At 46.1% G+C, this 26718-nt stretch overlaps 1 protein-coding gene across 1 annotated transcript in view; it reads left to right on the forward strand.

Moving 5' to 3' along the window:
• FHL3 (four and a half LIM domains 3) overlaps nt 1-26718 on the forward strand; it is a 42501-nt gene that overhangs the window by 1096 nt on the left and 14687 nt on the right. The window lies entirely within an intron of this gene.

The raw sequence follows: 26718 nt of genomic DNA on the forward strand, positions 1-26718 counted from the left end.
TGGGGGGGGGGGGNGGGGGGGGGGTAATAGGAGCCTATATAAGAAAAAAAAAAACCCAAATTGGGACTGTCCCTATAAAATCGGGACGTCTGGTCACCCGCTGATGGTAGGACTTTGAAAAATATATTCACCAGTTGCCCAGTACATGTGTGGGGTGAGGGGGGGGCTAAGCCATCAGCTTCTGCAGAATCTAAGACTTTAGTTTATTCAAGGAGTTCCTCGCCCTTCTATGGTGAAGAAAATGCTGTAAATATGACTAGAGGCAGTGCTGGCTTCTTGAGTCTACAGACCGCAACAGTGCCACAGCTGCTGCTATCTATCTTTGCCTGGGCTTTGAGGGAAATTAACAAGACTTGAGGCAGATTCTCTGCTGCTCTTCAGAACTGTGGTCAACAGTGAACTTGACAAGAAATTTGTGGCCATTTAATTGGGAAAGCAGCAGAAGCTCTGGGGAGGCAGATCACAAAAACCAGAGGCAGAGGGAGGGGTAGAATGTCAGAGCACCTCTTCTCCACTACCCAGCACCAGAGGTGAGCAGGGAAAGATGGGGATTTGATTTCAAATGTATCAAATACCTTCCTCCTGCCCTTCCCCCCAATGCCCTGCCTCCCGCCCCCAGTACCCTGCCTCCCCACGCCTTTCCCCCCAACAATAGCCAACTCTGATATGAAAGCACCTTGCTGGGGTTCTCTGCACCCTTTTCTTTCCCAGCAGTTGGTAAAGGGGACTTTGCTGGTGGATTGACTCTCCCCAGCAAGTAGCTCATGAACGTTGATGGTGCTCACCTCTTCCCTCTCTTTTCATATAGCTTCTGGTTAGTAAGTGTTTACTTAAAAACTTTAAGCTCTGTATTTTCAGCATATTTCACAAGCGAGCTCAGTGGGTAATTTTAGCAGTTTGCAATTTTCATGCACATCAACACTGGAGAAGAGAGTGTATGTTTATTTCCTGTTACACACATTTCTAATGCAACTGACTCTGTTTTTTCTTTTTCAACGGAATTTCACTTTAAAATCAAGCTTTGATTTTTATTCTTCTACATTTTTGCAAAACCAGTGACTACCTGTGACATTCTTTTTCCTTGGAGCTTGAATGAACTCAGGAAAATATAACCAGGGATGAATTTGGCCCCTAATGTCTAATTCTTTAATTACAATCTAGGTTTCTGTCCCAGGGTAAGTTCTCAGTTAATAATTCACTTCTTATGAATTGTGACTTTGGCACTGCCCAGCCCTAGCAGGGAAAGTTTGGAAAGGAAAATCTTTTTAAGGTGAGTTCTCAGTGTAATTTTCTTAAAGAGAAAGTGGGAATTAAGGGCCAAGGGGATCACTATGCTTTAATTTTGTAATAAAAGGAAGATGATTACACTGGAAATCTGGATTTATTTTTTGGAATGTCCAATAAGCTTTATGGCATTTTCTGAAAGGAATATGAGAAAAGAAAGTATCCAGCCATGGTTTCTCCCAAGAGTGCACGTGCCTGCTCTACTGGAATTGTGATTGTTAAAGTCCTGAGCCTTAAACTTCATCCTTAATGAAGGAGTCCTGAAACCAAACAGATACAGAAGCTAAACCTAAATCAAATGCTTTAACAGAGTTGCTCTGAGAAGGTGTTAGTAGTGGGGAGGCATTTTGCACACATCCGGACGGCACAGTGAAATCAGGAGGCTTTGGCCTTCCTATGACTGTTTATTTTGAGCCCTCAGTTATTTGGTTTTCTAAAATTCACCTCTCTGTTTCTTTTAAAATAAGACAACAGAGAATTTGCTGCTTTAAGCAACAGATCAGTATCTATCAAAACGTTATTATTAAAAACCACTTAACCTCACCTACTGCTGTATTCTTAGCTCTTCAGGGAATGCTTTTGACTTGGGTATGTCACCCCTTTTTCAGCTGGGAAGTGTTTCATGCTGTCTTTGAAATTACACATGTTACAGTCCCTTTTCCAAGGGGAGTGGCGGAAATCCCATTACCAGAGACATTTTAAAACCAGCCTGGACAAAGCAGGAGACGGCACATTGTGAGGAACAGGCCTGCCCTGACCCGAGGCTGGCCTAGATGTGACGTGATGTTTTCCCATCTCTGACTTGTAGGCTTCTACACTGAGGTCTAGTTGTTTAGGTTTTTATTTGCTCTGTTTATCATTTTAATGCTTTTAAAACTGTAAGCCAAAGCCGCCAAATTTAAAAAAAAAAAAAAATTCAACTACCCCCAACTGTTCATTTTTGGGAATGCATTTGATTGACTGTTGCATGAGGAGTCTTTAATGTTAAAAACTTGCCTTCTACATGAAAAGCTAAGTGATATGTTGAACTCACAGCCCTCCGTGACTTTCTTTATCAACGGAGATTATAGCTTCTTGGTGGACTAGTGCAGCAGGCACATGACAGGAAAGAGGGAGTTTGCATTTTTGCCATCCTGTTCTTCAGTGGTGCAATTTCTTCCACTTTGGGATGGGGACCACGTGGTTGCCTGCTGCATGCTCATGCTGGCTAGTTGCTTCCACAGAGCTCCTGATAGTGCTAGCTGCTAGCATTGGTTTAACTTGTTCTTGTTTAGGAATCACACAGACAAAAAAATCACCTAGAATTGCAGGAGTGGTTGAAGGAGGCTTCCGTGAGCTGTGAGCACTAGTGACTCTTTGAAACTTGCGCTGCCTGAGGATGCAGGGGGATTTGGGTTTTGGTCCACTCTGAGTGTAGAACTGCAGAGAATACAATTAATAGCTCTTCTGTGTGCAGAAGTGGCTGCTGGAGCTTTGGGAGCACAAGGCACCAACGGGTGGGATGGACTCTGCTTCCCTGGGTGGGTAATGCTGGGACGATGCTATAAAGACTGACTGGAGCTGGTGGGGCCTTAAGCTCCTTGCAGTGAGCATCCTGGTCTCAGTTGCTGGACCATCACGTTCTCTCCAGCTTGAATGTTTCTAAGGCACCTGTCACCAAGGTATTCTGGTGGCACTGGATGTTGTATCTATGTGTTCTTCAGAATATCACCCCAGGAGCTCAGTGCTGACTGGTCGGCTAAAGGTCAGGCCAGTTCCCTGACCGCTGGCAGGATGCTAGGTCACCAGCCTTCCCTCCACCAGACTGACGATTGGTCCCCTGCAGGGTTTGTAGCCGGCTGCAGCATGCCTGCTGCCAGAGCTCTGCTTCCTGTTTACACTGCAGCCCATTTCAGAAGAGATGTTGGGATAGCCCAGCTGGAAGAGGATGCAGCAGGCAGCTGGAGTGGTTCAGTTCTCTGGAGTCATCACAGAGAGCAGTCTTCTTCCCAGTCTGCAGTGCTGTAGTGTCTCTCCTCTTGCCTTTATGTTGACCCAGAACATTAGGCTTGTGCAGCTCTAGTGGTGTTCACTGATGGTCGATTTCATTTCAGAAGGGGTTTCGACATTTACAAGGTCAATAAGAAAAACATCCACCCTTACTCAGATAACCACTCATAAGGGCTATAAATCTGCCAGCTTCAATGCACAAGCCAACTCCAAATTGCTGGGGTCAAGAGGAAACTTCCCATCAGAGAAGTTACTGCTGAAGTGGCCACTGCAGGGTTCATTGCACCTTCCTCAGAAGCATTTAATACTGGTCAAAATAAGACAGGTCTCCCTGCCACCTGGCTCGCTCAATAAGGTACTTCCTACAGCATGTTCCTAATTCCAGTTACATCCACCCCATTGAACGGCCTTCCACTTCCTGCATGCCTCAGGGCTCAGACTAACTCTTCCTCTTCTAGCGAAGATACATTTGTGGCAGCCACAGCAGTGGTGTGAAAAATGTTTGTGGGGCCAGCTGAGTTGTTTCTGTTTGTGCTCATGGGATTCCTGGTGTACTTGGCTTGCACAGAGACATGCTTGCAGGGCCCTCGTTGCCCCAGCAGCTTTGGGCAGAAGGACTGCAAGCCGGTGAATTGTTTGGCCTCTGCTCGGCCTTCCATGTCAAGGATTCCTCAGACAAAGGGGTTATTTACTGACAACTGGGGACTGACTAATGGCTTTGAATAGATGCCAGCCCCTTCTGCTGGAGACGCCTGATTCGGCAGCTGTCCTAGTGACTCTTGTCAATTGCTCCAGTAAGGAAGCCATCAATCCTGCACTGGGATTGGGCTACTTTGGCATGTCTGCCATTCTGGACTTGCCACAGCCCTCCACCCTGGCCCCCATAGAGTACCAGCTTGGGTTGGAAAGAGGGACATGCTGGTGACAGTCACTGTTCCTTTGCCGACTGGAATGTCTCCCTCTTGTTTCCTGTGTTTAGCTCATTCTGCCTATGTGAGACACTACAGTGAAACCGAACATGTTTTATCCCAGCAACAGCCATCAAAAAAACTTCAAACCAGAAACTTCAGCTCGGTTTTCTTGAATTTTGGAAAACATCTAAAAGGGGGCGTCTGGGGTGGCGCAGCGAGAAAGGAGAGGTCCGCTGAGTCTAGAGCCTTACTGGGGTGAAGGAACAGAGAAATCTACAGCAGCAGCTGGGAAGGGGAAATGCCAGTTGCTGCAGTGGCAATTAGAGAAACTAGTACCCAGGTTTGTGGCAGTTGGGGATTCCGTTTAAAGCCCGTTATTCAGTGTCCGAGTCCCTTCTTTAAAAACCAGAATCTTTAAGTAGGACTGTTGAGACTTTGGAAGCTGGCAAGGCAATCTGGTCACCTGAGCTCTATCAATGTTAGTAGGGGTCGCATGGCTAAAAGCCTTCGCTGATGTTGAAAATCTTTCCCCACTGAATAGTCTTAGTGAAGTAGCCATAATGCTGCATTGGAGCTGCTGCCACAACCTCAGTGCTTACATACTACAGTGATAGGACCCCAGATAGTCACCCGAAGGCCATTTGCCTCCGTGACCCGTAGCTGCTAGACTTTACCATCCCAAGCAAGCTATGTCTTGGCTACAGTTCCATGGAGAAATGCTCCACACTGGGAAGATGTACTTGCTGTGGGCAGGTCCTGGTTCTTTGTTCCTTCTTCCCCTTCTGACTTCTGTTGACTTTGTAAGGTGTAAAATACAGTGTCAGCAGTTTACAAGGAGGGAGAGAACAACGTTTCCTGTTGAGAAAAATGTGGAGGGTCGGGTTGTGAAAGGAAAGGGGGAACTGAAGAATGTCACGTCTCCCACCTTCCTGTAACTCATCCTAAAGAAATCGCCTCTGCTCATGACTCACCATGTTGCTCGTGTCTGCTAATCTGGAAGGCAATTTAATTGATTATATTTTCCTTTTATTCGGGCATCCCAGGGAGGGCTGGCAAAGGGCAACTGTTGGTAGCAGTTTCTGATTTACATTTCATGCCATTTAAAGTCAAACCAAGTTAGTTTTAAAATGATGCATTAAAACTGGATCCAAATAGCATTAGTTTGAATGCATTAATGTAGCCTCTTAGCCATAGAATCCAAATAGCAGTGAAACAAAGGAGCTGGAGTCCCTGCTTTTGTTCTTGGTGCAATCTCACTAAGCCTTTTAGTTGGTACTGTGTTCATGTTACCATTACGTCCGTGGAGATTTAAGGCTCACTCATACTATTTCTAAGCTAGCTGTGTATATAGCACCCTGTATCTTTCTCCCTTGTGGGAAATGGCTGTATCGTCCTCTGATAAAGTGTTCTGAGCTTCTCAGGTAGAAACCCAAAGATTTGTTCTTAAATCCGTGCCTTGAATAAACACCCAGAAACCCCAGACCCTTTTGTTTTCATCAGAAAGCTGACTTGAGTCATGGCGGGAGAAAACTTTATGTATGTGTTCGTGCCCAGGCTGCCCAATGCCAGTTCTGTTCTGGAATCCAGATCAACTTCTAGGCCCAAACCTGGGAGCCAGAGCCAAGAACAAAATCTGAACCGTTTCAAACTCTCTAACGTAGCTTTGAATGTCTAAGCAGCCAGCCAGAGCCGACTCGGAGCTGTTAGCAGCACCAACAATCCATAAATCCAGCCAGCAGAGACGCGTGTGCAGGTGACGGGACAGCTGGAGTTGTTCTCTCCACACGAGGGGGGAAGGGAACTCTGAATAATGCAAGGAAATGCCTAGTGTTGGAGCTGCTGCAGCCTGCTTTCCCTAGTGTTTCCTTTGCCACATGTTACATTAGACCCTGCCAGGACCAGCCAGTCAAGTAATTGTCTCCAGTGACAGATTAAACTTATTGCCATTGTTAAGGGTCCAAGATTTTCCTTTTTTTCTCAGGTTAAAGAACTGCTTGGATGTGCAGCCAAAGCAAACATGAGCTAATAAAGATGTGACGCTAACCAATGATAAACAGTTCGTAAGGGCTGACCACTCCCATTACAGAACGGAGATGGGGACTTGTACTACTGGGAGATGAGTAGAAGAAAGGTGGGAAGTGTGGGGATAGCCTTCCATCTGTTGCTATTAGTGGGAGTTGTAGATGGGCGTTAAGGGGAGAAGTGACCTCTAAGGTAACCTCAGAGTCTGTTGCTTTCATTGCATGATGCCATGCTGAGAGCTGTGTTCAAGTCCTGAGCTTTGTACTCCCATTCCTGAGGTTGGGAAGGCTGCCGAAGCAGCATGCTTGCTCTGGAGTGTATCGTGACCCTCTCAGAAGGGACTCTTGCTTGCTAAAAGGAAATGCTTTTTCACACAATACAGAGTTTGCCCACAGAATGCATTTATGCAAGATATCATTGAAACGAAGAGGTTAGCAGGATTCAGAAAGAAATTAGGCACTTCCATGTGAAACATAAATACCTAGGATTGTAATAAATTAGAGAAAACACAAGAGTTTTGGAAGGGATATTGAACTCTTCTTCTTCAGGGAATGAGCCAACCTCTAACTATTGGGGATTAGGAGGAAAACTTTCCTTGGGGGTAGGTTATTCCATAGCTCCCTGCTGCAGGCTTTCTTGTACCTTCCTCTGAAGCTGCTGCTAGTGGCCACTCTCAGTGACAGGATACTGGACTACATGGACCACTGGTGTGAGCCAGTGTGGAGATTCTTGAGTTCCTTGTGCTACTTGCAGCCAATGTAAAAGGAATCTGCACTGTAGATCAATGTTTCCCAAACTTGGGACTCCGCTTGTGTAGGGAAAGCCCCTGATGGGCCGGGCCGGTTTGTTTACCTGCCGCATCAGCAGGTTCGGCTGATTGCGGCTCCCACTGGCTACGGTTCACTGCTCCAGGCCAATGGGAGCTGCAGGAAGTGGCACCGGCCGAGGAACGTACTGGTCACCACTTCCCGCCGCCCCCATTGGCCTGGAGCAGTGAACTGCGGCCACTGGGACCTGCGAGCGGCCAGAGCTGCGGATGTGGCAGGTAAACAAACCAGCCCGGCCCCAGGGGCTTTCCCTACACAAGTGGCACCCCAAGTTTGGGAAACACTGATGTAGGGTCTTGGAGGTATTGAAGTGAGCATTTAGGAGACTGTACAGTGTTGGGTATGTGTCCGTCTGAAGACAGCTGAGCTGTACAGGCCCTTTGCATTCCTGCTTCTGTGGGTTGTGCTGGCAGGGCCCAGGTGCCCCCTTTGTGATACCAATCTTGAACATTTTGCTGTTCTCCCATAGACAAGGCTGTAGGACAAGCAGCAGAGATTCAGAGGCTCTAGGTAGTAATTACTATTAATTATGCAGACACCTTCAGGACTGTTCACACTTTTATCTCAAGCCAGCCAGGACTCATGCTGACAGCGCACCTGGAAATGAGGTAATTGAATACTCTGCCCACACTTCAGATTTTGCTGGGTGTGGGCACAGACATAGCATGTGTGTTCTGGGCAATGTTTGTTCCTCTGCAGCCAGAAAGTCTTACCATTGAAATGAGACAAGACAGAACACCTCTCTTCCCAGTTTGAGTAAGAGACTCTGGAACTGCTGTGGTGTGGCTTTCCTCAGAAATTTCCTTTGCAGATGAGGAGGTTTTGCTGCTGTTTGAAATACGGTTAGGAGATGTTTCCAGAGCTGTTCAAATCTGCTATTTATTTGAGTTGCTAGGGATGATGGTAACATGGATTGGAGAGGAACGTGTGTGGGATTGTGGCAGTTTGAGCTGGAAAAGGCTCATTAGGTAACATCTAGCCCATCCCTTACAATTTACTTTAGTGCTTTACACTTGACTGCTCTTGGGCTGTTGCTGTTTTGAAGTGATTTCCATGGTGTGTAAGCTAACGAGGAGTGTGTGGAGGGGGGGGGTGGATACAGCACAGCCATTGGGATCACATTTGGTGGGTGAAGGCTGTTCAGTCCAATGCATGATCCCCTGAGACTCCCCCATGCACTCTCTCCCTCGCCCCCCGGCAACATGGCTGGAACAGCCTGAAACTGACACTTGTTCTCGTCTTTGTTTTGTGCCCCCCCACATGTAAGGCCAAATGGGCTGGTTATGGTGAAGGCTCACCAATGAAAGCTTTCAGCCTCACACCACCCTCTTTCCAAACCCACCATGACTTTTCTCTGAAATGTGGAGGTTGGGAGAAGTCTCCTTCGTATCCACATCCGCACTCCAGGGAAAATGCTAATCAAAGCTGTGCTCCTGACAACTTCCATTTTGGCTGAAACAGGTCCCCAAGAGCCTTGCCTTTGTGGAGATCGCCCACTGGTGGGAGTGCAAGCCTAGGTGGCGCACACAGGCTGTGTAGATGTGCTCCGATCAGGGTGTAGCTGCAGCAGTGGGAGTGCGTGTCACCAGGCGCAGGTATTGCAGGGTGGTGAAAGTAGCACCACCAGCCCTTCCATGGTAGGACTGTGTCTGGATGTCAGCAGTGGTGGGAAATGTTCTAAAACTGTCCTACTGTGGGCAGGGGCCAACCGTGCTGAATTCCCCTTCCCAGAAGAAGCAGCATGTGCTTTACACACTGGTCTCTGGAGAGCTGTAGGGCTGAAACAAATTACTCAGATGCTGTAGAAAACACTTGGGTTTGTCTTAACTGATGAAGCAGTTTGCCAGCATTTCGCCTCAAGGTCCCCTGTCCCAGTAGATTTCCCAGCATAAGGACTTGAGCTGATTTCCCAGAAAGGCTCTTCTTGGATCTGTGATGTTGGGGATGTTGTAGCATATCATTGGCCTTTTCATTTTTCCTGGAGCCAGCCCTTGTTAACTTGGTTCTCACACCATTGTTTAGTTTCTTGAAGATGCTTTTGCTAGCTCTTCCAGACTGTCACGTGGGAATTGCTTATTAGCAGGGATTTTTTGCTTTGACCCAAAGCTGCAGACTGCTCCCTTCTGTACCACTGCCAACAGCATTTCCAGTCTCTTCTGAGCATATGTTTTGCAATAATACACAAACTCCTTGGCTCCCAAGAGCTGCCTTATGGAAAGATTAATCTCTCTTAACAAAGGAATTAAGATACTAAGAGTGAAAGCAAAGGCAATATCTTAGAGCCTGGAGGACTGTCCTGACCTTTCCGAAAGGCCTCGGTTCAGACACTGGTGTCTGGCTAGCAGATGGAAGATGTTTGAGTGGCCTTTAGTCAGCTTGTGAAGTCCTCTGTCTGGTGACTGGGCTTGCTATGAACATGCTTTGCACATTACTGCCGCTTGGTTTATATCTTCCTGATCTGCAGCAGCCTCCTCAGGGAGCCCCTCCTTGCTGAGATTGCCTGTGCTGGAAGTCTCCCTACTCTGCCCTTATGTCTGGGTTCTAGCAGTACTTCTAGCATTAGCTGTGTGGGGTTTTGAGCATTGACAGCGATGTTCCTCGTAGGAAGGGTATTGGTTTCACAGATGGCTTCATCACTTCTTTTTGTCTATGACTGGAAAAGGAAGACACTCCACTTGCATCAGGGTTCAGCAGTGACCTCTGGAATGGTACCTCGCCTGTTACCAGCTCTGGAGGACATCAGCATTAGTGCTTTCGGGACTATAGGAGAAAAATGCTCCAGGAAAGCACAGCCCTTCACAAAGGCAATTTAAGAATTATTATCCGTGCTTTACAATGAGGAAACTGAGGTACAGAGATTGGAAGAGATTTGCCCAACATTATGCAGCAAATTGGTGACACAGCTGGGAATATAATCCAGATCTTCTGACCCTCAATCTGTTATGTCAGTAAATCTCAGCCTTTTCCAGATTGGAATTTGCCTCCAACTTAGCAGCATGGCATGATCAGAGTCATTGTGTGTGCCACATTGAGAACCTCTGCATTAGGTCATAGCTGCCTATGCCTGGTGGAGATTTTGTTTTTTTTTTTCTGTAGGAACAGAGAATGAATGATTAGCGAATTGACTTCACTGCTCCTGGAGTGAAATGTCTTCCCCAGATCCTGATTATTGGAAGAGTATTGCCCGAGCAGGGGTGTAGATGAATCAAGAGATGCTGATATAGTTCCCAATTGCTGCTGCTTTGTTGTGTTTATCCATAGTTTGAGTTCCTCAAGTTGAGTGCTTCCCTCTGGTCTAGTTAATAGTCCAAGTAACTCTTTGGTTAAAACGCTTTTCCGTGGTTGAGCTGCTGGCTGCAAGGCTCCGTGGTGGGGGAGCAGATGAGTGGAGTGTAGACATTATAGAGCTTATTGGAGAAAACCATATGCACTTGACTTTCCTTCTCGTATGTGAGAGTATGGGGTATTGGGTGACCCTTGATCTGGGGGCAGCAATTGCGCTTCATGTCGTGCTGGCACCAGGCTCTGGCGCCAGTTTTGGTTAGAAATATTTGCTGTTGTCCCCGTAGATTCAGAAACCTCGTGTACTAGACTGAAAATATTGCCACCGAAATCAGAGGTGACACACAACTCTTGATAGTGCAGGGGCACAATTTAAAGGTTGTGGGGGGCATGTGTCACCTCTGGGCGCTAACACACCCCTCCTGCATCTCCCACATCTGCTCCAAGCCATTGTATCTACCCCGCTCTCTACTGGGACAGGAATTCACCTGCGGGGATAGATGCAGCAGCCTCTTCCCATCAGTTTTCTCTTTTCTGGGCTATGTGCCATGGGTTGAATGACTCCAATAAGTCCTCTGGAGCAATGGGAAAACTGCTCTTCAGAAAGGTGTATTTCAGAGACTACACTGGAAAGCAGTTGATATATATCAAGATGTGAGTGGGGATTGGATGCAGGGGCCCAGTTTTGTCAACCTGCCTCTTCTTTTGGGGCCAGTAGCTCACTTAGAATGAAGCTTAAGCACAACACCTTCCCTTTGCCCTTCTCATGTCAGTACCCCAGGCAACCAGAGGAGAAATCCCCAGTCTCTGGTGTTAACAACTGAAGACCATCCAGCTGGTTTGCTTGCTTGTGTTTGTGTCGCAATATCATCTCTAAAGTCCTGCAAATAATGGAACTTGTGATTTGGCAGATAATGTCTGACCTCATGGCAAGAGGAGACTTGGACTCACCCAGGCACGTGATTAAATGAACTTTGAACATAATGTTTTAGGCCAGAGAATTTCAGACTCCTCTGAGTGTGCCCTACAGCATGACACTAGGGAGAGCCTCGCACTTCCCAGAAGAAGGAACAGCAACTGCTTTCCCCTTGTTAAAACTCCTGAGAGCCTCTTCCAGGCATCTGGGTCTAGATTAGGCAAAATGTGCAATGATAGGTTCAAAATGAGTATTTGTTTGGTGTGTTTGGGCTTGGGGACCCCATGTAATAATCTGAACAGTTGCTTCTGAGGATGTCGCCAGAGGAGCATCGTGTCCGTGAGATGATCCCCATGCAAATGGGGACCAGAGCACTGTTGAACCGAACAATCTAGCTCTTTGGAATTACATTGGTTAGCACGTGGCCCAGAGCACCGCAAGCTGAGCAGTGCAGATCCCCTAAGATGCAGTTCCCTCCAAGTTCCCCGTTACTGTTGAACCTCTGGAGAAGACCAAAGCTCCCTCTGAGTTTGACACCCTCAGGATACAGGGCAGCTCCGAAGAGCAGAGAGCTTCATAGGTTGCTCCCTGGCTCCTGCCTGTGATTCTTGCTTTCCCTCCCCACATGAGTGTTTTCTGCATTTCAGCCTAAGGAATGGGATTTGGGGATCTAGATACAAATAGTCTCATTGCTTCTATCTGTGTGGAACTTCCTTCACTTCCACAAAGACCTGGACTGGGAACTAAGCCAGATTGCAAAGTCAAGCACTCAAAAGTTAGAAACACCTGAATTAAGGTTGCTCATGCAGTCTTACTTTGTCCCCCTGGTGTGTGTGCAGGATGATACCGTCTCCAGGTACACAGCTGCTGTCTCATTTCTACATGTCCTCCAACTTCTGCAACAAAGGAGGCCAGGGTTGTACAGACAACAGCTTAATTCACTGCACAGCCCTTAGTTGTTCCCTGGGGACAGTGTGCCTCACTGTATGGAATGAAGTAAGGGTCCCATATTAACAGTAGCCTGTGATCATGTAATTGAAGATTGCCTCATAATGTAAATCAACAAAAGGGCCAAATCAAGTGCATGGACATCCGTATTTCAGGCATTTCTGAACTTTTCAGTGCTTGACTTTGCAACCTTAAGGTTCTTTTAATGTGGGAAATTACATCCAATAAAAACAAACTTTTAAAAAACTTAAAAGTTGAAAAAACAAAAATTCCATCATGTGGAACCTTATTGATGTGTCTCCCCTTTGCCCCCCATGGGTCATTAACAAGGTTGAGATCTTTAGATCCACTGCACAGTTTTCTGCAGCTAATGGACTAACTGGTAACAGTAGAAAGTTGTTATCCTCTGTGTGTGCCTGCCATTCAAGAGGGATGGTGACAAATGCTTTGCTAGTGGGTTTCACAGCTATTTACTACTCAGCAAAGGAATGTTGAGGCTCAGGAATTCTGTATAGGTTTTATACGGCTGTGATAAGTGCAGTATCCGAGCACTTTCCAGAAGTGCATTAAGCAACATGGCTAACATCTGCCTCATGTCTGTTCTCTCATCCCCACCCCAGGGGAAGAAGTGTGTGCAGTGCAATGCTCCATTTTGGACAGGTACACACAGACATTGCTCTATGTTTGTAAGAGAAGTCAAGGCCAAAGAAATTCACCCTGTGCTTGGAGTGAAAGGTGGTGAGGTTTGTGATGGTCCTTAGCCCCTAGGGAAGTTCATAGCACAGGCTCAGACTAGCCCTTGGAAAGATCTGTCCCCTGCAGAGACACACTTTACCCTTGTTGTAGAAAGTTCCATTGTGCTAGAGGAGCAAAGTTGTTGACCATCATCTTCATTCAGGAAGAATAAAAGGCTCAATTCCAGGTGCTGAAGTGTAGTGTTCTCTAGGTGTTACACACCCTTCTGCTCCTCTTCTGCTCCTAAGTTTTCTACCTCCCTAAGTACTGTTCCGCCTCCAGCTCCTGCCTCTGTCCCCCTAGCCCCACATCTCTTCCCTCACTTGCTCTGCTCCTCTGCTTTTCAGCTGGGATGCTTCCTATGTCTCCAAGCTGCCTGTGCACGAGTGGAGGGTACTTGTAGGTCCCTGAGTGCTGGGAGCAGCAATTGCAGAGAAAGTCCTCCTCAGCTCCAGCAACCCAGGATGGAGCACACTCAGTCACCCTGGGGATGGCACATATGCCATATGATTGACATGTAGGAGCTGTGAGGGGCTGGAGTGTGCTCAGTGTAGACAGAATCTGCAAGCTGCAGGTTTTTTCCCCAGAGGCTTGTAACTTGGGACAAATTTATGTGAATTGTCCGAGGGACAGCAGAAGCCATATCCCTGACATCAGGGCAGCTGCCTGCGCCCCAGGCAAATTTCAAATCCTTGCTCCAAAACATGGCGGTGCCAGAGCTTCTCAACAAAACTGTTGTAAGAATTTTTTAGCCTGGGCAAATCAGTGTAACATGAGAACGGCCACACTGGGTCAGACCAATGGGCCACTTAGCCCATTATACGGTCTTCTGTCAGTGGCCAGTGCCGGACGCTTCCGAGGGAATGAACAGAACAGGCCAATTATTGAATGATCTGTCTCCTACCATGCAGTCCCAGCTTCTGGCAGTCGGAGGTGTAAGGACACCCAGAGCATGGGGTTGTGTCTCTGACCATCTTGGCTACTAGCCATTGAGGGATCTGTCCTCCATGAACTTATCCAATTCCTTTTTGAACCCAATCATACTTTTGGCCTTCACAGGTTCACTATGCATTGTATGAAGAAGTGCTTCCTTAAGTTTGTGTTAAATCTGCTACCTAATAATTTCATTGGGTGATTCATGGTTCTTGTGTTATGTGAAGGGGTAAATAACACTTCCCCTTTCATTTTCTCCACACCAGTCATGATTTTATAGACCTCAACCTTATCCCCCTTGGTCATCTCTTTTCTAAACTGAACAGTCTCAGTCGTTTTAATCTCTCCTCATGTGGAAGCTTTTCCATACCCATCATCATTTTTGTTGCCCTTCTCTGCACCTTTTCCAGTTCTAATGTTTTGTTTGAGTTGGGGTGGCCAGAACTGTATTCAAGGTGTGGGCATACCATGTATATAGTGGCATTATGACATTTTCTGTCTCATCTATCCTGTTCCTAACATTCAGTTGGCTTTTTCAACTGCCACTGCACATCAAACAGATGTTTTCAGAGAACTATCCACAATGACTCCAAGAGCTTTCTTGAGTGATAACAGCTAATTTAGACCCCATCATTTTGAGTGTATAGTTGGGATTGTTTTCCAGTGTGCATTACTTTGTATTTATCAACATTGAATTTCATTTGCCATTTTGTTGCCCAATCACCCAGTTTTGTGAGATCTCTTTGTAAGTCTTTGCAGTCAGCTTTGGACTTAAGTTGCATCTGAAGTGGGGTTTTTTACCCATGAAAGCTTATGCCCAACTAAATCTGTTAGTCTTTAAGGTGCCACTGGACTCCTTGTTGTTCTTGTGGATACAGACTAACACGGTTACGCCCTGGTACTTATCGGTAAGTTGTGTATTTTCCCTAGCCTCATTCTCTGAAACGGCTGAGCTGTTTTAGCTGAAACTTTACCCAAAAATTCAATGTGAGATAGATACATGGCATAGAAAATTTCAGCCCAAACTGTTTAAGTTTGGCAAAGTTACAAGCAACTGAAAACTGGGTCTTACCCAACACTCTCCATTGTAACCTTAGCTATAAATGGTGCTGCTGGTGGAATTGTGGAAAGTCCCTACAGTGAGTGGATTGCTGTGTCTGACTCCTTCCAGAGTTTTGATCCAGTGTATGGCAGTGCAGCAAAGAGGGAATTATCTGGCATGCACAACAGTTTATTTGGGGCTGCAGATCTGTGCTGCAGCCTTTTCGGTGGCATAGGTGGTTTAGCAGCTCCTTGGCATAGTAAGTACACAGGGGAGGCATGCAGGGAGCTGATCACAGTCAGTAACCTAAACAGCGAGGCCAGAATTGTCAAAATGGGGGGCCTTCACTTAGGCACTAAAATCTCTCTCTTGACACCTAACTGAGAGGGCTTGATCTTCAGAGGAGTTGAGCACTGACCTCTCCTGAAGTCAGTGCGAGCTGTGGGTGCCTAACGTAAGGGCTCCAAGTTGGAAAGCCTTGGCCTGTAGCCTTTCCTGGGCTCAAAGACATGTTTCAGATGTGCAGTGTTACAAGGGATGTGTTCTAGCTTGAGCAGCAAGTACCATAAACTGTGCCATGCTTTGGGGAGTGGTATGGCTCTGTTCCAGCTTCTCTCTCTGGGCCTTTTAATCTCTGCCACTTATGAGAGATGCATTTGCATTTTAAGCTATAGGATTCTGTGTCTCTGCCTCGCTTACGCTGGATTCTGAATGTACAGAATCTACTAGTGTGTTTCTCTGCCCCCCACTCTGTCTCACATGTTCTGTCCCTTTGTATCCTGGAGTCCCAGTCCTTCCTCAGCTGGAGAACATGCCTCCTACACACTGCTAGGAACTCTTTGTAAAAGTGGCTTAAAACAAGCTCCACAGAGAATCTGCGTGATCCTCCCAAAAAGGCTTCTCTCCAAATCTCTCCTGCAACAGCTTTGTCCCTTCATTTCTCAGCCGTAAAGGCTGGCTGCTTTTCGTACTGTCTCTGGCTTAGCTGGCCAGTGCTCATTCGGCCACACTCTTAAGAAATCCTAGTAGAGAATTAAACCTGGCAGCTGCAGGCCTGTTACCTCACCCCACAAAAATGCTTTGTTATTGAGAAAATGGAAACTGTCTGAGGTTTCTGGGCTGAATAGAAATCGTTGGGATCAGTTTTAACCACAGCTTGGTCATGGCTGCAGAACATTCCCCTAGCTGAGCATTCTCTCTTCTAAACCATAATCTTCAAGACACTGGAGAGCTGCAGGGGTTTCACTGGTTAACTGAGCAAACATTGGAGACTGTTATGCACTCTGCTGAAACCTCACTGAAATCTCAGGCTTTCTCAGCAAAGACAGCTGTGCCACCAGGTAACCCTTTGTAACCTGTTGCCCAGAACACAAGTGTCCAGTAGAAATTATGCCAGGTTCATCTCCTATCTATAACCCAGACTGCTCCACTTGCTGGCATTCACTTCCTGGAACGTTGGTCACTCTGCCTTTGTTAAAAAGGTGGGTAAAGGATATGTAAGCAGCCTTTAAAAAGCCTCAGAGAGAGGAGCTGTGGAAGTATGTGGAGCCTTCTGTGTTGTAATCCTCTAGCACCCAGATCGAACCCGCAGTTCTGAAGGAGAAGCTTTGCTGCTTTAGTAACCTTTTAGGGTCAGTCTCAGGAGTGTTCTCTGAACAGGGAGTTCTGAGGGGAAAAGAGGGAGAAGGAAAAATCAGTTTGAATTGTTTTCCTTGTTTACAAGCTGCTTTCCCCCCAGGTTGCTGTAAAGGATATGAAATGACATTTTGGTCAATACTGGTTTGCAGAAGCAGCATTTATCTAAATACAGAACTCTCCTTGCTAACAGATCATAGTTCTATTTACATACAGTTATACTGATAGCTTACAGCTCCTGTTGAGGAAGTTGCATAAGCATTATTCACTTGATATCCTAGTAGGACTGGACAAAGCAGCATTAGTTCTTTGGATGCAAATTGAACACGTGATCCGTTTTGTTTTGTTTTTTAAGCCTAGTGAATCCTAGCAGGCCAAACGAATTCCTTCCAGCTGCTACAGATGTTTTATGTGACTAAATAGCTGAGTGCGTAGAAAAACTAATATCCCTAAAATATTGCACCCATGATTAGCTATTTCATCATTTGATAGTGAAATGTAAATATGGCTTTGGTATTTTGAGAGTTTATTTACCCAAGCTTCTAGTGTTCCCTAGGAAATCCCGTAACTAAAATGGCTCATAGCTTGTCATCTGGTGAGAACAGTGACTAGTCAGCATCTCCTCAAGACCCTTTGAAACTCAGAGTGGATTTTAGAAATAGTAATTTATTTAACTTGCGAACTAGGCCCAGCTGTTCAGGGCAGAGCCCAGGATCATGAACTGTTTCCATTCTAGACCCCTACTTTCTGTGGGTTTAAAATGTGGCCATAAAAATCCCTTCCAGGCTCAGCACTGGCTCCTGAGGTCTCTGGGAGATATTTGAAATACAAAATTGAAATGGTAAAAACAATTGACAGTTTATTCACAGAAAAGTGTTTTACCCATGGGGGGTGGGTATGGTTGTGTGTGTGTGTGAGTGAGTGAGAGTCCGATAACTTTAAAGCAGCCTCAGTTCTGCAGGACCCAAGCCCACAATGTGGATTTTCCTCTCCTGGTTATGTTGCAAGTGAAGCCGTTTCTGCTGTGGTGCAGCCACTGGCAGTAGAGCATGCTGTTTACATACATTCTGCACCAGCAGTAAAGAGGGAGGACTGTAGGGTGACCAGACAGCAAGCCTGAAAAATCAGGACTGATGGCAGGGGTAATAGGAGCCTGTATAAGAAAAAGCCCCAAATATCAGGACTGTCCTTATAAAATAGGGACATCTGGTCACCCTAGAGGAGCATTAACTTCTGAGTTAGCATGAAAATCTCTCTGTTCTAATGAAACAAAAGAAATTATATTGAAGTGCAGAAAGTCTCCCGAGTTAGGCAAACTTCAACTCACTAAAGCCAAGAAATTCCTCTCTAAGGTTTGCAGTTCTCCTATAACCCATTGTGCTGTTCTATACACAGGATGTTCTGCAGTCCCTTGGTAGAGTATGAGGTAGGGGAGTGGCACTAAAAGCTTGTCTACCCATGAAAGTTAACCTCAATTAAGGTAGAATGTGAATTTATAGTGCAGTAGCTGTTCCTAAATAACTACGTGTGTGGACATTGTTGTTCGAGAACAAGAGAACCTTGTTTCTGTTTGGCTTAGCATGCTTTCAAAGCCCTATCTTTAAAAGAAGCAGCTGGAGAAGATACAGTCACATATGAAAGACTCGTGGCCCATAGTAACTTAGTTCTGTATGTGTACGTTCCTCTCTCTTTTATATTTTATTTCTCTTCATGACGAGGGTTGCCTGGGTTTAGATCTGTAGCATATGTACATAGGGGTCTTTAGCAAAGGAGAAAATAGTCTATAGGCATTTTTTGTGATCTATGTTTAAATAATTCCAGCAGGTTAGACTATATAGTGTATTTCTGGAACAGGAAGGACGATGGCCTTGTGGTTTCAGCATTGGACTGGGACTCAGATCTGGGTTCAATTCCTAGCTTTGCCACTGACTCGCGATATTACTAAATCCCTCTGTGCTTCAGTTCCACGATCTGTGAAATGGAGACAAAATGCTCCCTGACCTCACAGGAGTGCAGTGAGGATAAGTGTGTCCGTGCTTGTGAAACACTCGGATAGCACAGCAGTGGAAGCAATAATATTATAAAGGGTGGAGAGATTGAAGAGCTGATTACATGTGGAAGCTGAGCCCCCTTGCACTTACATTCTTGAAATGGCCTGTGCTTGTATCAGCAGGGAGGTCCATACTTTTTTAGTAGGGGAAATGCTCCTCAACTCAGCCTTCTCTGGAGGTTTGCTGCAGGCTTTGCCCACTCATCCATGGCCTGATGCTTGGTCCTGGAGGAGTAGAGAGCAGCACTGTTAACATTCCCGCATGCCACAATAGCAAATTATTCAGACTTACGGAACTACAGTGCACCAAGGGCTTCGAAGATCTTCGCATTTGTACTGTACGCCAGTTTAACCTGGGTATAGTTGAGTGGCTGCCATTAACTCAATGTATGCGTTGGTCCCCAATTCAGAGAGTTCTGGAGTATGCAGAATAATTGTGCACTCACTCAAGAGGCGTAATTAGTCTTGAGTGTAGAATACACTGCAAGGAATTCCGACCAAGAGAAGCTACGTTGTGTGTGTATTTTCCAGCCCTACACAAACCCATCATGTAAGCCAGTGAGAGGTGAGCACTGAGCTTGAATGGACACATCGTGCACATCGCTCTGAGCAGCTGAGAGGCCCTGGGCTGCATGTGGGAAATCCCAAATGTGGTTCAGTCTGTTGAAGAGATTAGGCTTTACGTGTACAGACTTGACTCTGTTGCCACAGGCAGTGATGGAACTAAAGTGAACAGGACCATTGTGGCTTCAGATCTTCAACATGTGAAAGTCTGAATTTTGGAAGAGTCTGCAGAGCTCTGGTTCTGGACAAGAGTCTCTGGCTCTACGTACCCCTCTTAAGAACCAGGTCCCAGGTAGTGCCTTCTGTTGAAGTAGTATAGGGCCTGATCCGGCGCCACTCATGTTAGTGGGAGTTTTACCACTGACCTCAATAGAATGAGGCTCATTAGGTTAGTATGATGATTTTTGTTAGCAATTCATTTTAGATTAGGAAACCCTTCCTGTTTGCTCTGTCCCTCTTGTCTGAGTGCTAGTGAGAGATGAAAGGGGTTCAGAAGCCCACAAAACCGGACCCAGGGTCTTTGTCTAATGTGGACACTTTTAGAGGAACTTTACATCCAGCCTCATATAGTGAAACCTGAACCTGGGGAGGAAACGCTAATCCTGTGTTGATGTCACCCTCTGGTTTGCGATGTGGCTGCTTTTGTTTCTGGGCAAGCACTTAAATGTTTTGCTAGTGAAGTGGCGATTTACCGGTGAGCAGTTTTTCTCACAGCACCTGCTGTAACCGATTCCAGTCTGAGTCACTGAGAGAGTCAGTCTGTCCGTTGCTCCTGAGGTCATTGTGGCTGTTGGGATCGTGTTGAGTTTTAATCAGATCCATTGCATTCAACGAGCCAACGGAATTTCTGCTGCAGTTAGAGTTTTGGTCTGGCTGAGTTATTGTTATTGTGGATGGCTTGCCACAAGTACTGCGTTCAGATAGTGTGTTCTCTGTTTGGTGGGAGAACAGAGGCTGGTTATTAGCATGCTGGGATCGCCATTACTCCCAGTGTTGAACTGGAGGTCCTGATCCTACAAACATATGAGCAAGCAAATAAACTTGGGAACTTTTTAACTGTAACCAAACTGCCTTGCTCTGTGGCCATTCTCCACTGGCTGTTGCACCCTGTGCCTTGCCGTGAACAGAGGAGGCATTGTCGTTTTCAATGAGTGAGCACAGCACTGTTGTCTTTACAAATAAGAAAAGGATCATTTCTTCACCTCACAGGGTGTGAACGCTTCCTGGCCTTTACCTTGAGGACATGGCGAGCTGCGTCTCTCCTAGATAAAATGTTGCCCTAAACATATCCCATTGTCCTGAAAAGTAAATCTGTTTCATGCACGTTTCCCTTGCTGCTTTTTACTACTACCCCTTTACATCTCAGTAAACACCAGGTCTGTACCATTGTTGTTACCTCAGTGTGAGAATGTAGTGCGGGAAATGGGCAGCAGTAGTGCGGGAAACAGGGAGCAGTCTGCTTTTCTGTTTTCATAGCTCTGCAGGGCACTTTAAAGAGAGATAAGAACATGGCCCCTGCACCAAAGATCTCAGAAAGAGGTGAAGAATCAGTGCTAGATGCTGCTTGTTGCCCAAACACAAATGCTTTCTGTGGATGTGGTAGCAAGTAGCTCTAGTTCTGTGAGGTCATGCAGCATTTGGACTGCAGAGGAACAGATGCTGAAGGTTTGAATTCCACCTCCTTAATGTTAAGTGCAGGCACCTGGATATTTGTTGGTCTCTAAGGTGCTGCAAAGACTCCTGTTCTTTTTGCGAATACAGACCAACGTGGCTGCTACTCTGAAATGTGTCCATAGTGGCTGTGTAGTTTTGCCTCTCAAATTGGCAAAAAGCTCCCCCCCACACCCCCTGCTATAGATGCCAAAGTCTCCATCTCACGAGGTGCCGCAGCAGCGTCAAAGCAGTTGTGCAAGAAGTGACGTGCTTCCCACTGCCCGTTCTCAGAAATAAATAGCTCTGAGCAGCGTTTATCCAGAATAAATCTTGATAGCAAAAGCCAGTTTGCCTTTGAGTAATAGATGATTTTTTGTTTACAATGCTCAGTATTTGAGACTAAATTTAAAAAAATAGTACAAGCAAGAAGTGTTGCTAACAAAGGCGACTGATTTTCAAGTGTCTCAGGTCTGTACTGTAAGCGTAATTGACGCCAGATGACGCTGGATCCAGCTCTCAGTGTCTGGATTGTGTCAGCCTTGCAGATGTAAACTCATTTCAGCTCTTCCCTGGCAGTGTAGTAGTGACGTAAAGAAACCATCTCCCTGGTTTCTGTGCTCCTCTGTCTGTCTCCACTCAGTAATTTCCTGACCTGCTGTAAAGCTGAACAATCCTGCCCTTGGAATGTGTTACCTTTTTACAGGAGAGCGGCAGCCAGGAACTCTGCAGCTGGCACGTGCAGTGACTCCCAGGCAACAGATGGTCTAAATTTTGGTTCAGACCACAAGAAGCCATTTATTGGGATGGTAACCCGAGCCTACTTCCCTTCCCAGGACTTGATACTTCACCAGAATTAGAAGCTGTAGGCATACTGGGGTTACAGAGCTGTAATTTCCTTTGCTTTTGAGGGACGCTAGCAGCTGTAATACATGCTTTCAGTAGAGACCTCCTTTGCTCTTTAAAGGAGCCTCAATAAAGAGAGCTAGTACAGAGCCAGAGACTTGCAGTTACCAGCCAAACGGCAGCAGAGACCGGCTGGTGGGTAAAAGTTTGGGTGGAAGGCTGGTGTGCTTGAACACAAGACCTCCACCCAGTGTGCCCACCTTTCTGTAGCTCATCAGCTGCCTTGTGCCCTGCTCTTCCCTGGCCCTGGGTGATTTCACGCCCCAGAGGAGCACAGCTCTGCCAGTGGCAATGGCACAGAGAGCAGTGCACACTGTTAGTGCAGGTGTGGTACAACTGGGTATTTAAACGAACTGTTCCTCCTCAGAAAATAAGGAGTCAACTCAGGAGTGACTATTTTGACCAAATTTGGGGGGGAAATCCATTTGGCCTTTAATAATAGTGCTTAAAAAATAGAATGCAGCTGTTTCAGAGGCCCTTTGATGCTCCTATCTCTCAAATTGTGTTTTGTTGTAAAACTGAAGTTGACCAGGCCCTTAGCCAACAAAAAAGTTCCCAGCCCCTCTGGAAATGATTTTTAAAAAGGGAGTTTAGATTCAGATGCAGCAGGTTTGCAGCGCTGCAGAAGTTGAATTGCTTTTCAGCACATGCACACAGGGTGCCTGCAGTGCAGTCACAGCCACACGATGCAGCTGAGCCACAAACTCAAATGGATGTTTTTTCATGTGTATGCCCAGAGCAGCTCCTCTCATGCCCACATGTGTGACATACATAATGCCTTCCATCCGCAGGTCCCAGAAGGCTTTACAAAAGCTACGCTATACAACACCTCGGAGAAGTTGCTAGATAAGGATTGCCTCACCCACCACTGAAATGTTTCCACCTCTGGGTGGAAGATGGCAGTGCCTGATAGCGTAGGACCAGAAGGAGAGCACTGCTTGTGATCAGAACTATAGAGGGATGTTTAGGGAACCAAAATCGAATTCCTTTATTCTGCACTATTTTCTGTACCAAGAGAAAGACCCGAGCAGTTGGAAAAACAAAGCAATTGGAGCAGAGTCTGATGCTCCATGTTTGGGTTTCTTGGAGTCTGTATGAGCTGCAGGATCCTGATGCACTAGGGTGAACCGAGGTTGTGTGTTTAGTCGCTTTCTGTCACTCCAGTGCTGGTGTTCCGGGGAGCAGATTTCCAGACATGGGTATCTGAATCCTGCCTTTCCGTGTTCAGGTGCTAAGCATTTGTGTGTTTATGGGCCAAATTTTGCTTGGTTATGTGGGTGTAAATCCATATTGACTCTGGATTTACACTGGTATAAATGAAAGCTTTAATTGCCTAGATAATATAATCTATGTAATATGCAAATTCTTTGGGGATGGGGGCTTGTGCCTTCCTGTATGTTTGAAAACCATTGTGCTGGCACTGCTGAACAATTTACAAGTCAGTTTAGCATTGTCACAGGATTCAGTCATTTTGTGTAGAGTCCCCTGTGGAACCAGGGATCTACATTTTTCATGCCTAGTTTCCTTAATAAAATCTTCCCCAGAGGGCTGTGGTTGGCATTCGCTGTTTCTCCTGGATATTGTCGAGTTCCCTCTTTTGTGCTGTGGGGGCATGAATGCAGCCTTTAGGAAGAACCCTTGGAGTCACTTCTGGCCAGCTCTGTGAGCTGGCGCATTCAGAACCAAAAGAAGCTAGAATGTTTCCTTGGTGACAGTGGCAGGCTCTGTCCAGTGTTTGGGGGGAAGGTGTAGCAGGTTTATAGAAGCAATTGTGAGCCAGAGTTCCTCTCTGTACCATGTCTGTGGTATGTTTCCTTCCACGCTAAAGCTTGGTGTGATTTGTATTCTGGCATGTGTCGCCTGCATGAAATGGACCCTCTTTCCTGGGCGAGGCTGGAATCGCCCAGCAGATCATACGCTGCATGGATCTGTGTTGCTCCAGGGCAAACAGCAAGGAAAAGATAGTCTCAGATTGGCAATTTCACAGGTAAAAACCGAGCAACCCCACCAGCTTCAGCTTAATCTTCACTTGTGCATGGTCTTTTCTGGAGGATCTTACCGAGATTTCATCGCTGCCTGTCAGCTCCATGTGCCTGTCACTCTGAATCACCAGGGGAAGTGAAAGTTCATGTCTAGAAACCTCCACTTCCAAATAAAAACGTTTCATTTTCCAGTGGGGCTTCTACCTAGACCATAAAATGTCCTGGAACTAAGCTGCCGGAGACGAGTAAATGCCTAGGAAATGGCTTGTGTTTGGCAAAGCTAAATTGTGATTTGACAAAGATCCTGACTCCAAGCCCCAGGAAGGAAATCTTCTGTGTGACACCTACTTTGCCCTCCTGCTTTCCCTTTGGAATGACATGCCAGCAGCAACACCAAAAGACTTTTGTATGTTCCTAGGTTGTGACTGTAGTTACAATGTAAGGCATCAGTGACCTCTGGCACCTGGATCCTCTCCTTAGACACTATATCTTGGAGAACTAGTTACAGACCTGTTGCTGCCAATATTGTGCTATACAGCAATGTGCGTGGGACAGCATCAGTGGGTCCTGGGATGGGAGCAAGTGCCTTGAAACCCTGAAAAGTGTTCTCCTCACTCTATGTACAGGGGGGTTATGGTAAAAAGGAACATTTATGTTCTCCAGCTGAGGGAAGCCCGGAGGCTGTGTGCGCCCACATTTAAAATGCAGTCCACTACATAGCATTAGAGCAGGTGACCACCCAGGAACCAGCTATGTTAAGGATGCCCAAGCTCTCATGACAGAAGAGACCTTGGTCTCTGGAAGCTTCTTGCAGACATAGGGAATGTGACCTGGTGAATGTCATGATGCAAATCAGCTGCTTCTTGCAACTGTAGTTACCAAAGCCACCTGGATCCTGTCCTCAGCAGTGTTTGTGCCCTGCTGGGGAGTACGGGTGGTTGGTAGCAGAAGTGCTTCAAGAACCAGGGCTGGACCTGGGAGGGTTTGTAAGGAAGAGAAATATTTGAATCAGGTGATGGAGGAGTCTTCACATTTTAACTGCTCCTTGCAGAAGCTAACAGCAAACCATCCAACTGGCAGTCTTAGGCCCCTGTTCCTTTCTTGTCCTAATCTATGATGTTTCTCTTCCACTATCTTGGAATCTGGGTCTGAAATGAAAAAACTTCTCTCCTGATTGGCTTAATGAATGGTACTAGCATTTATTATTGATGGGGTGGGAAGTCCTCCAGGCAGGGGTCTGTGCAGTAGCTGTGACGGAGACAGTTAGCTGTGGATGGAGGCAGTTATTCTGGAAAGGAACCTGAGGTTGTCTGAATTGGCCTGGGTGGATTTTTGAAGTTTACACCATCATTTAGGCACTTTGGGCAGTTAGGCAAAGTTTCACTGTGGTTTTCTTGGAAGAGAAAGCAAGTCAGGGCTCACCTTTTCTAGAAGCATGTGCAACCCTCTAACCAGAGGGGAAGTATCCGGAAGCCTGGAATTTTTGACATCCTTGTTACCATATTGAAACCGAAGCTCAAAGCCGTCGGTTAGACTGGTTACTAATGTGCATGGGAAAAAGGAGCAGGAGCTCAGAGAGCAATCGTGTGCTTGGGTGCTTGCGTTCTTGCTTTTAAAGCATTGCTACAAACAGGATTTTCCCTGAATTGTGGCCCCAACCCCTCTAGCTGATAACACAATCAAACCAGGATCCCAGTGCTCAGTCGCTGTCCCTAAAACTTGGCTGTAGCACCTCTCTTTTGTGGTCTGCTCTCTGCCTGTGCCGCCCCTTCCACCCCCCGGTTGCAGGTGCTGCCTGTTCAGTAACCTACATGTTCCTTTATAGTAAATTTGGTCAGTGCAGCCTGTCTCTGGGTAAGAGACCTCTCTTGCAGACCAGTGTTGTGTGTAAAGGAAATGCAGCAATGCAGCTCGCGTCTGGTTCTCTCATCTCCTCCCAGCCCTTCTCTGTCCTAGATAATAATCTAAGGAGGAGTTTGAGTCAGAATCTCCTCTGCTGAATTCTGGGGCCATGGATTTCTTAACAGTCTGGTTAGGTGGATGTTGTTCTGTTAGGAGGAGAATTCTAATGTGTCTATCTCACTCCTGTGTTCTTGAATCTCCTCCTTCAGTGAAACGGCCCATTTGACTCGTGACCGATCCAAGCTTCTCAAACGTTTCCAATCCTCAGCTTCCTGTTGAATGCACAAAATGTGCTTATTACTCCAACTGACTCAACTTTGTATTTGGCCATTAATCTTGTTTAAAACAATCTCTTGAGCAAAGCTCTGGCTGTGAGTGGTTTTCACGTCAGTGCACCAATACAGGAAGGTAGTTCTGAATGTATGTTAATAACTGGGCACATATTAACTATGCCTTGAGTCCAGGGATGGCTTTGTTCAGATCCTCACAAGTAGGTGCATAAGTCCATGTGGATTTATTAATATTAGGGCTGTCAATTAATCGCAGTTAACTCACGCAGTTAACTCATATGATTAACTCAAAAAAATTAATCCTGATTTAATCGCAGTTTTAACTGCACCGTTAAACAATTGAATACAAATTGAAATTTATTAAATATTTTGGATGTTTTCTACATTTTCATATATATTGTATTCTGTGTTGTAATTGAAATCAAAGTGAATATGATTTTTATTACAAATATTTGCACTGTAAAAATGATAAAAGAAATAGTATTCTTCAAGTTTTAAAAAATGTGGCCTGTTTTTTGGGAAACACACTTTGTATCTGGTGTGTGAAAAGAAAATGAAACTTCCACTTATAGTAATGTGTCAGACTCTAAAGAGAGGCAGGCTGGCTGACCTTGGGGCTAGTGCACTGGGCTGGGACTTGGGAGATCTGGCTTCTATTCTTGGCTTTGCCACAGACTCCTTGTGTTACCTTGAGCAAGTGTCGTCAGCTCCCCATCCATCAACGGGGGATGATACTCTTCCCCCGTCTGTCTCATCTGTTCAGACTGTGCCTGGTTTGAAGTCTCATAAGACAGTCTGTGTAGAGCACACTGAAGCCCCAGTCTCTGACAGGCCCTCGGCACTTTGCCCC

Source organism: Chelonoidis abingdonii, chromosome 25, assembly GCF_003597395.2.
Source record: "Chelonoidis abingdonii isolate Lonesome George chromosome 25, CheloAbing_2.0, whole genome shotgun sequence".
Taxonomy (NCBI): Eukaryota; Metazoa; Chordata; order Testudines; family Testudinidae; genus Chelonoidis; species Chelonoidis abingdonii.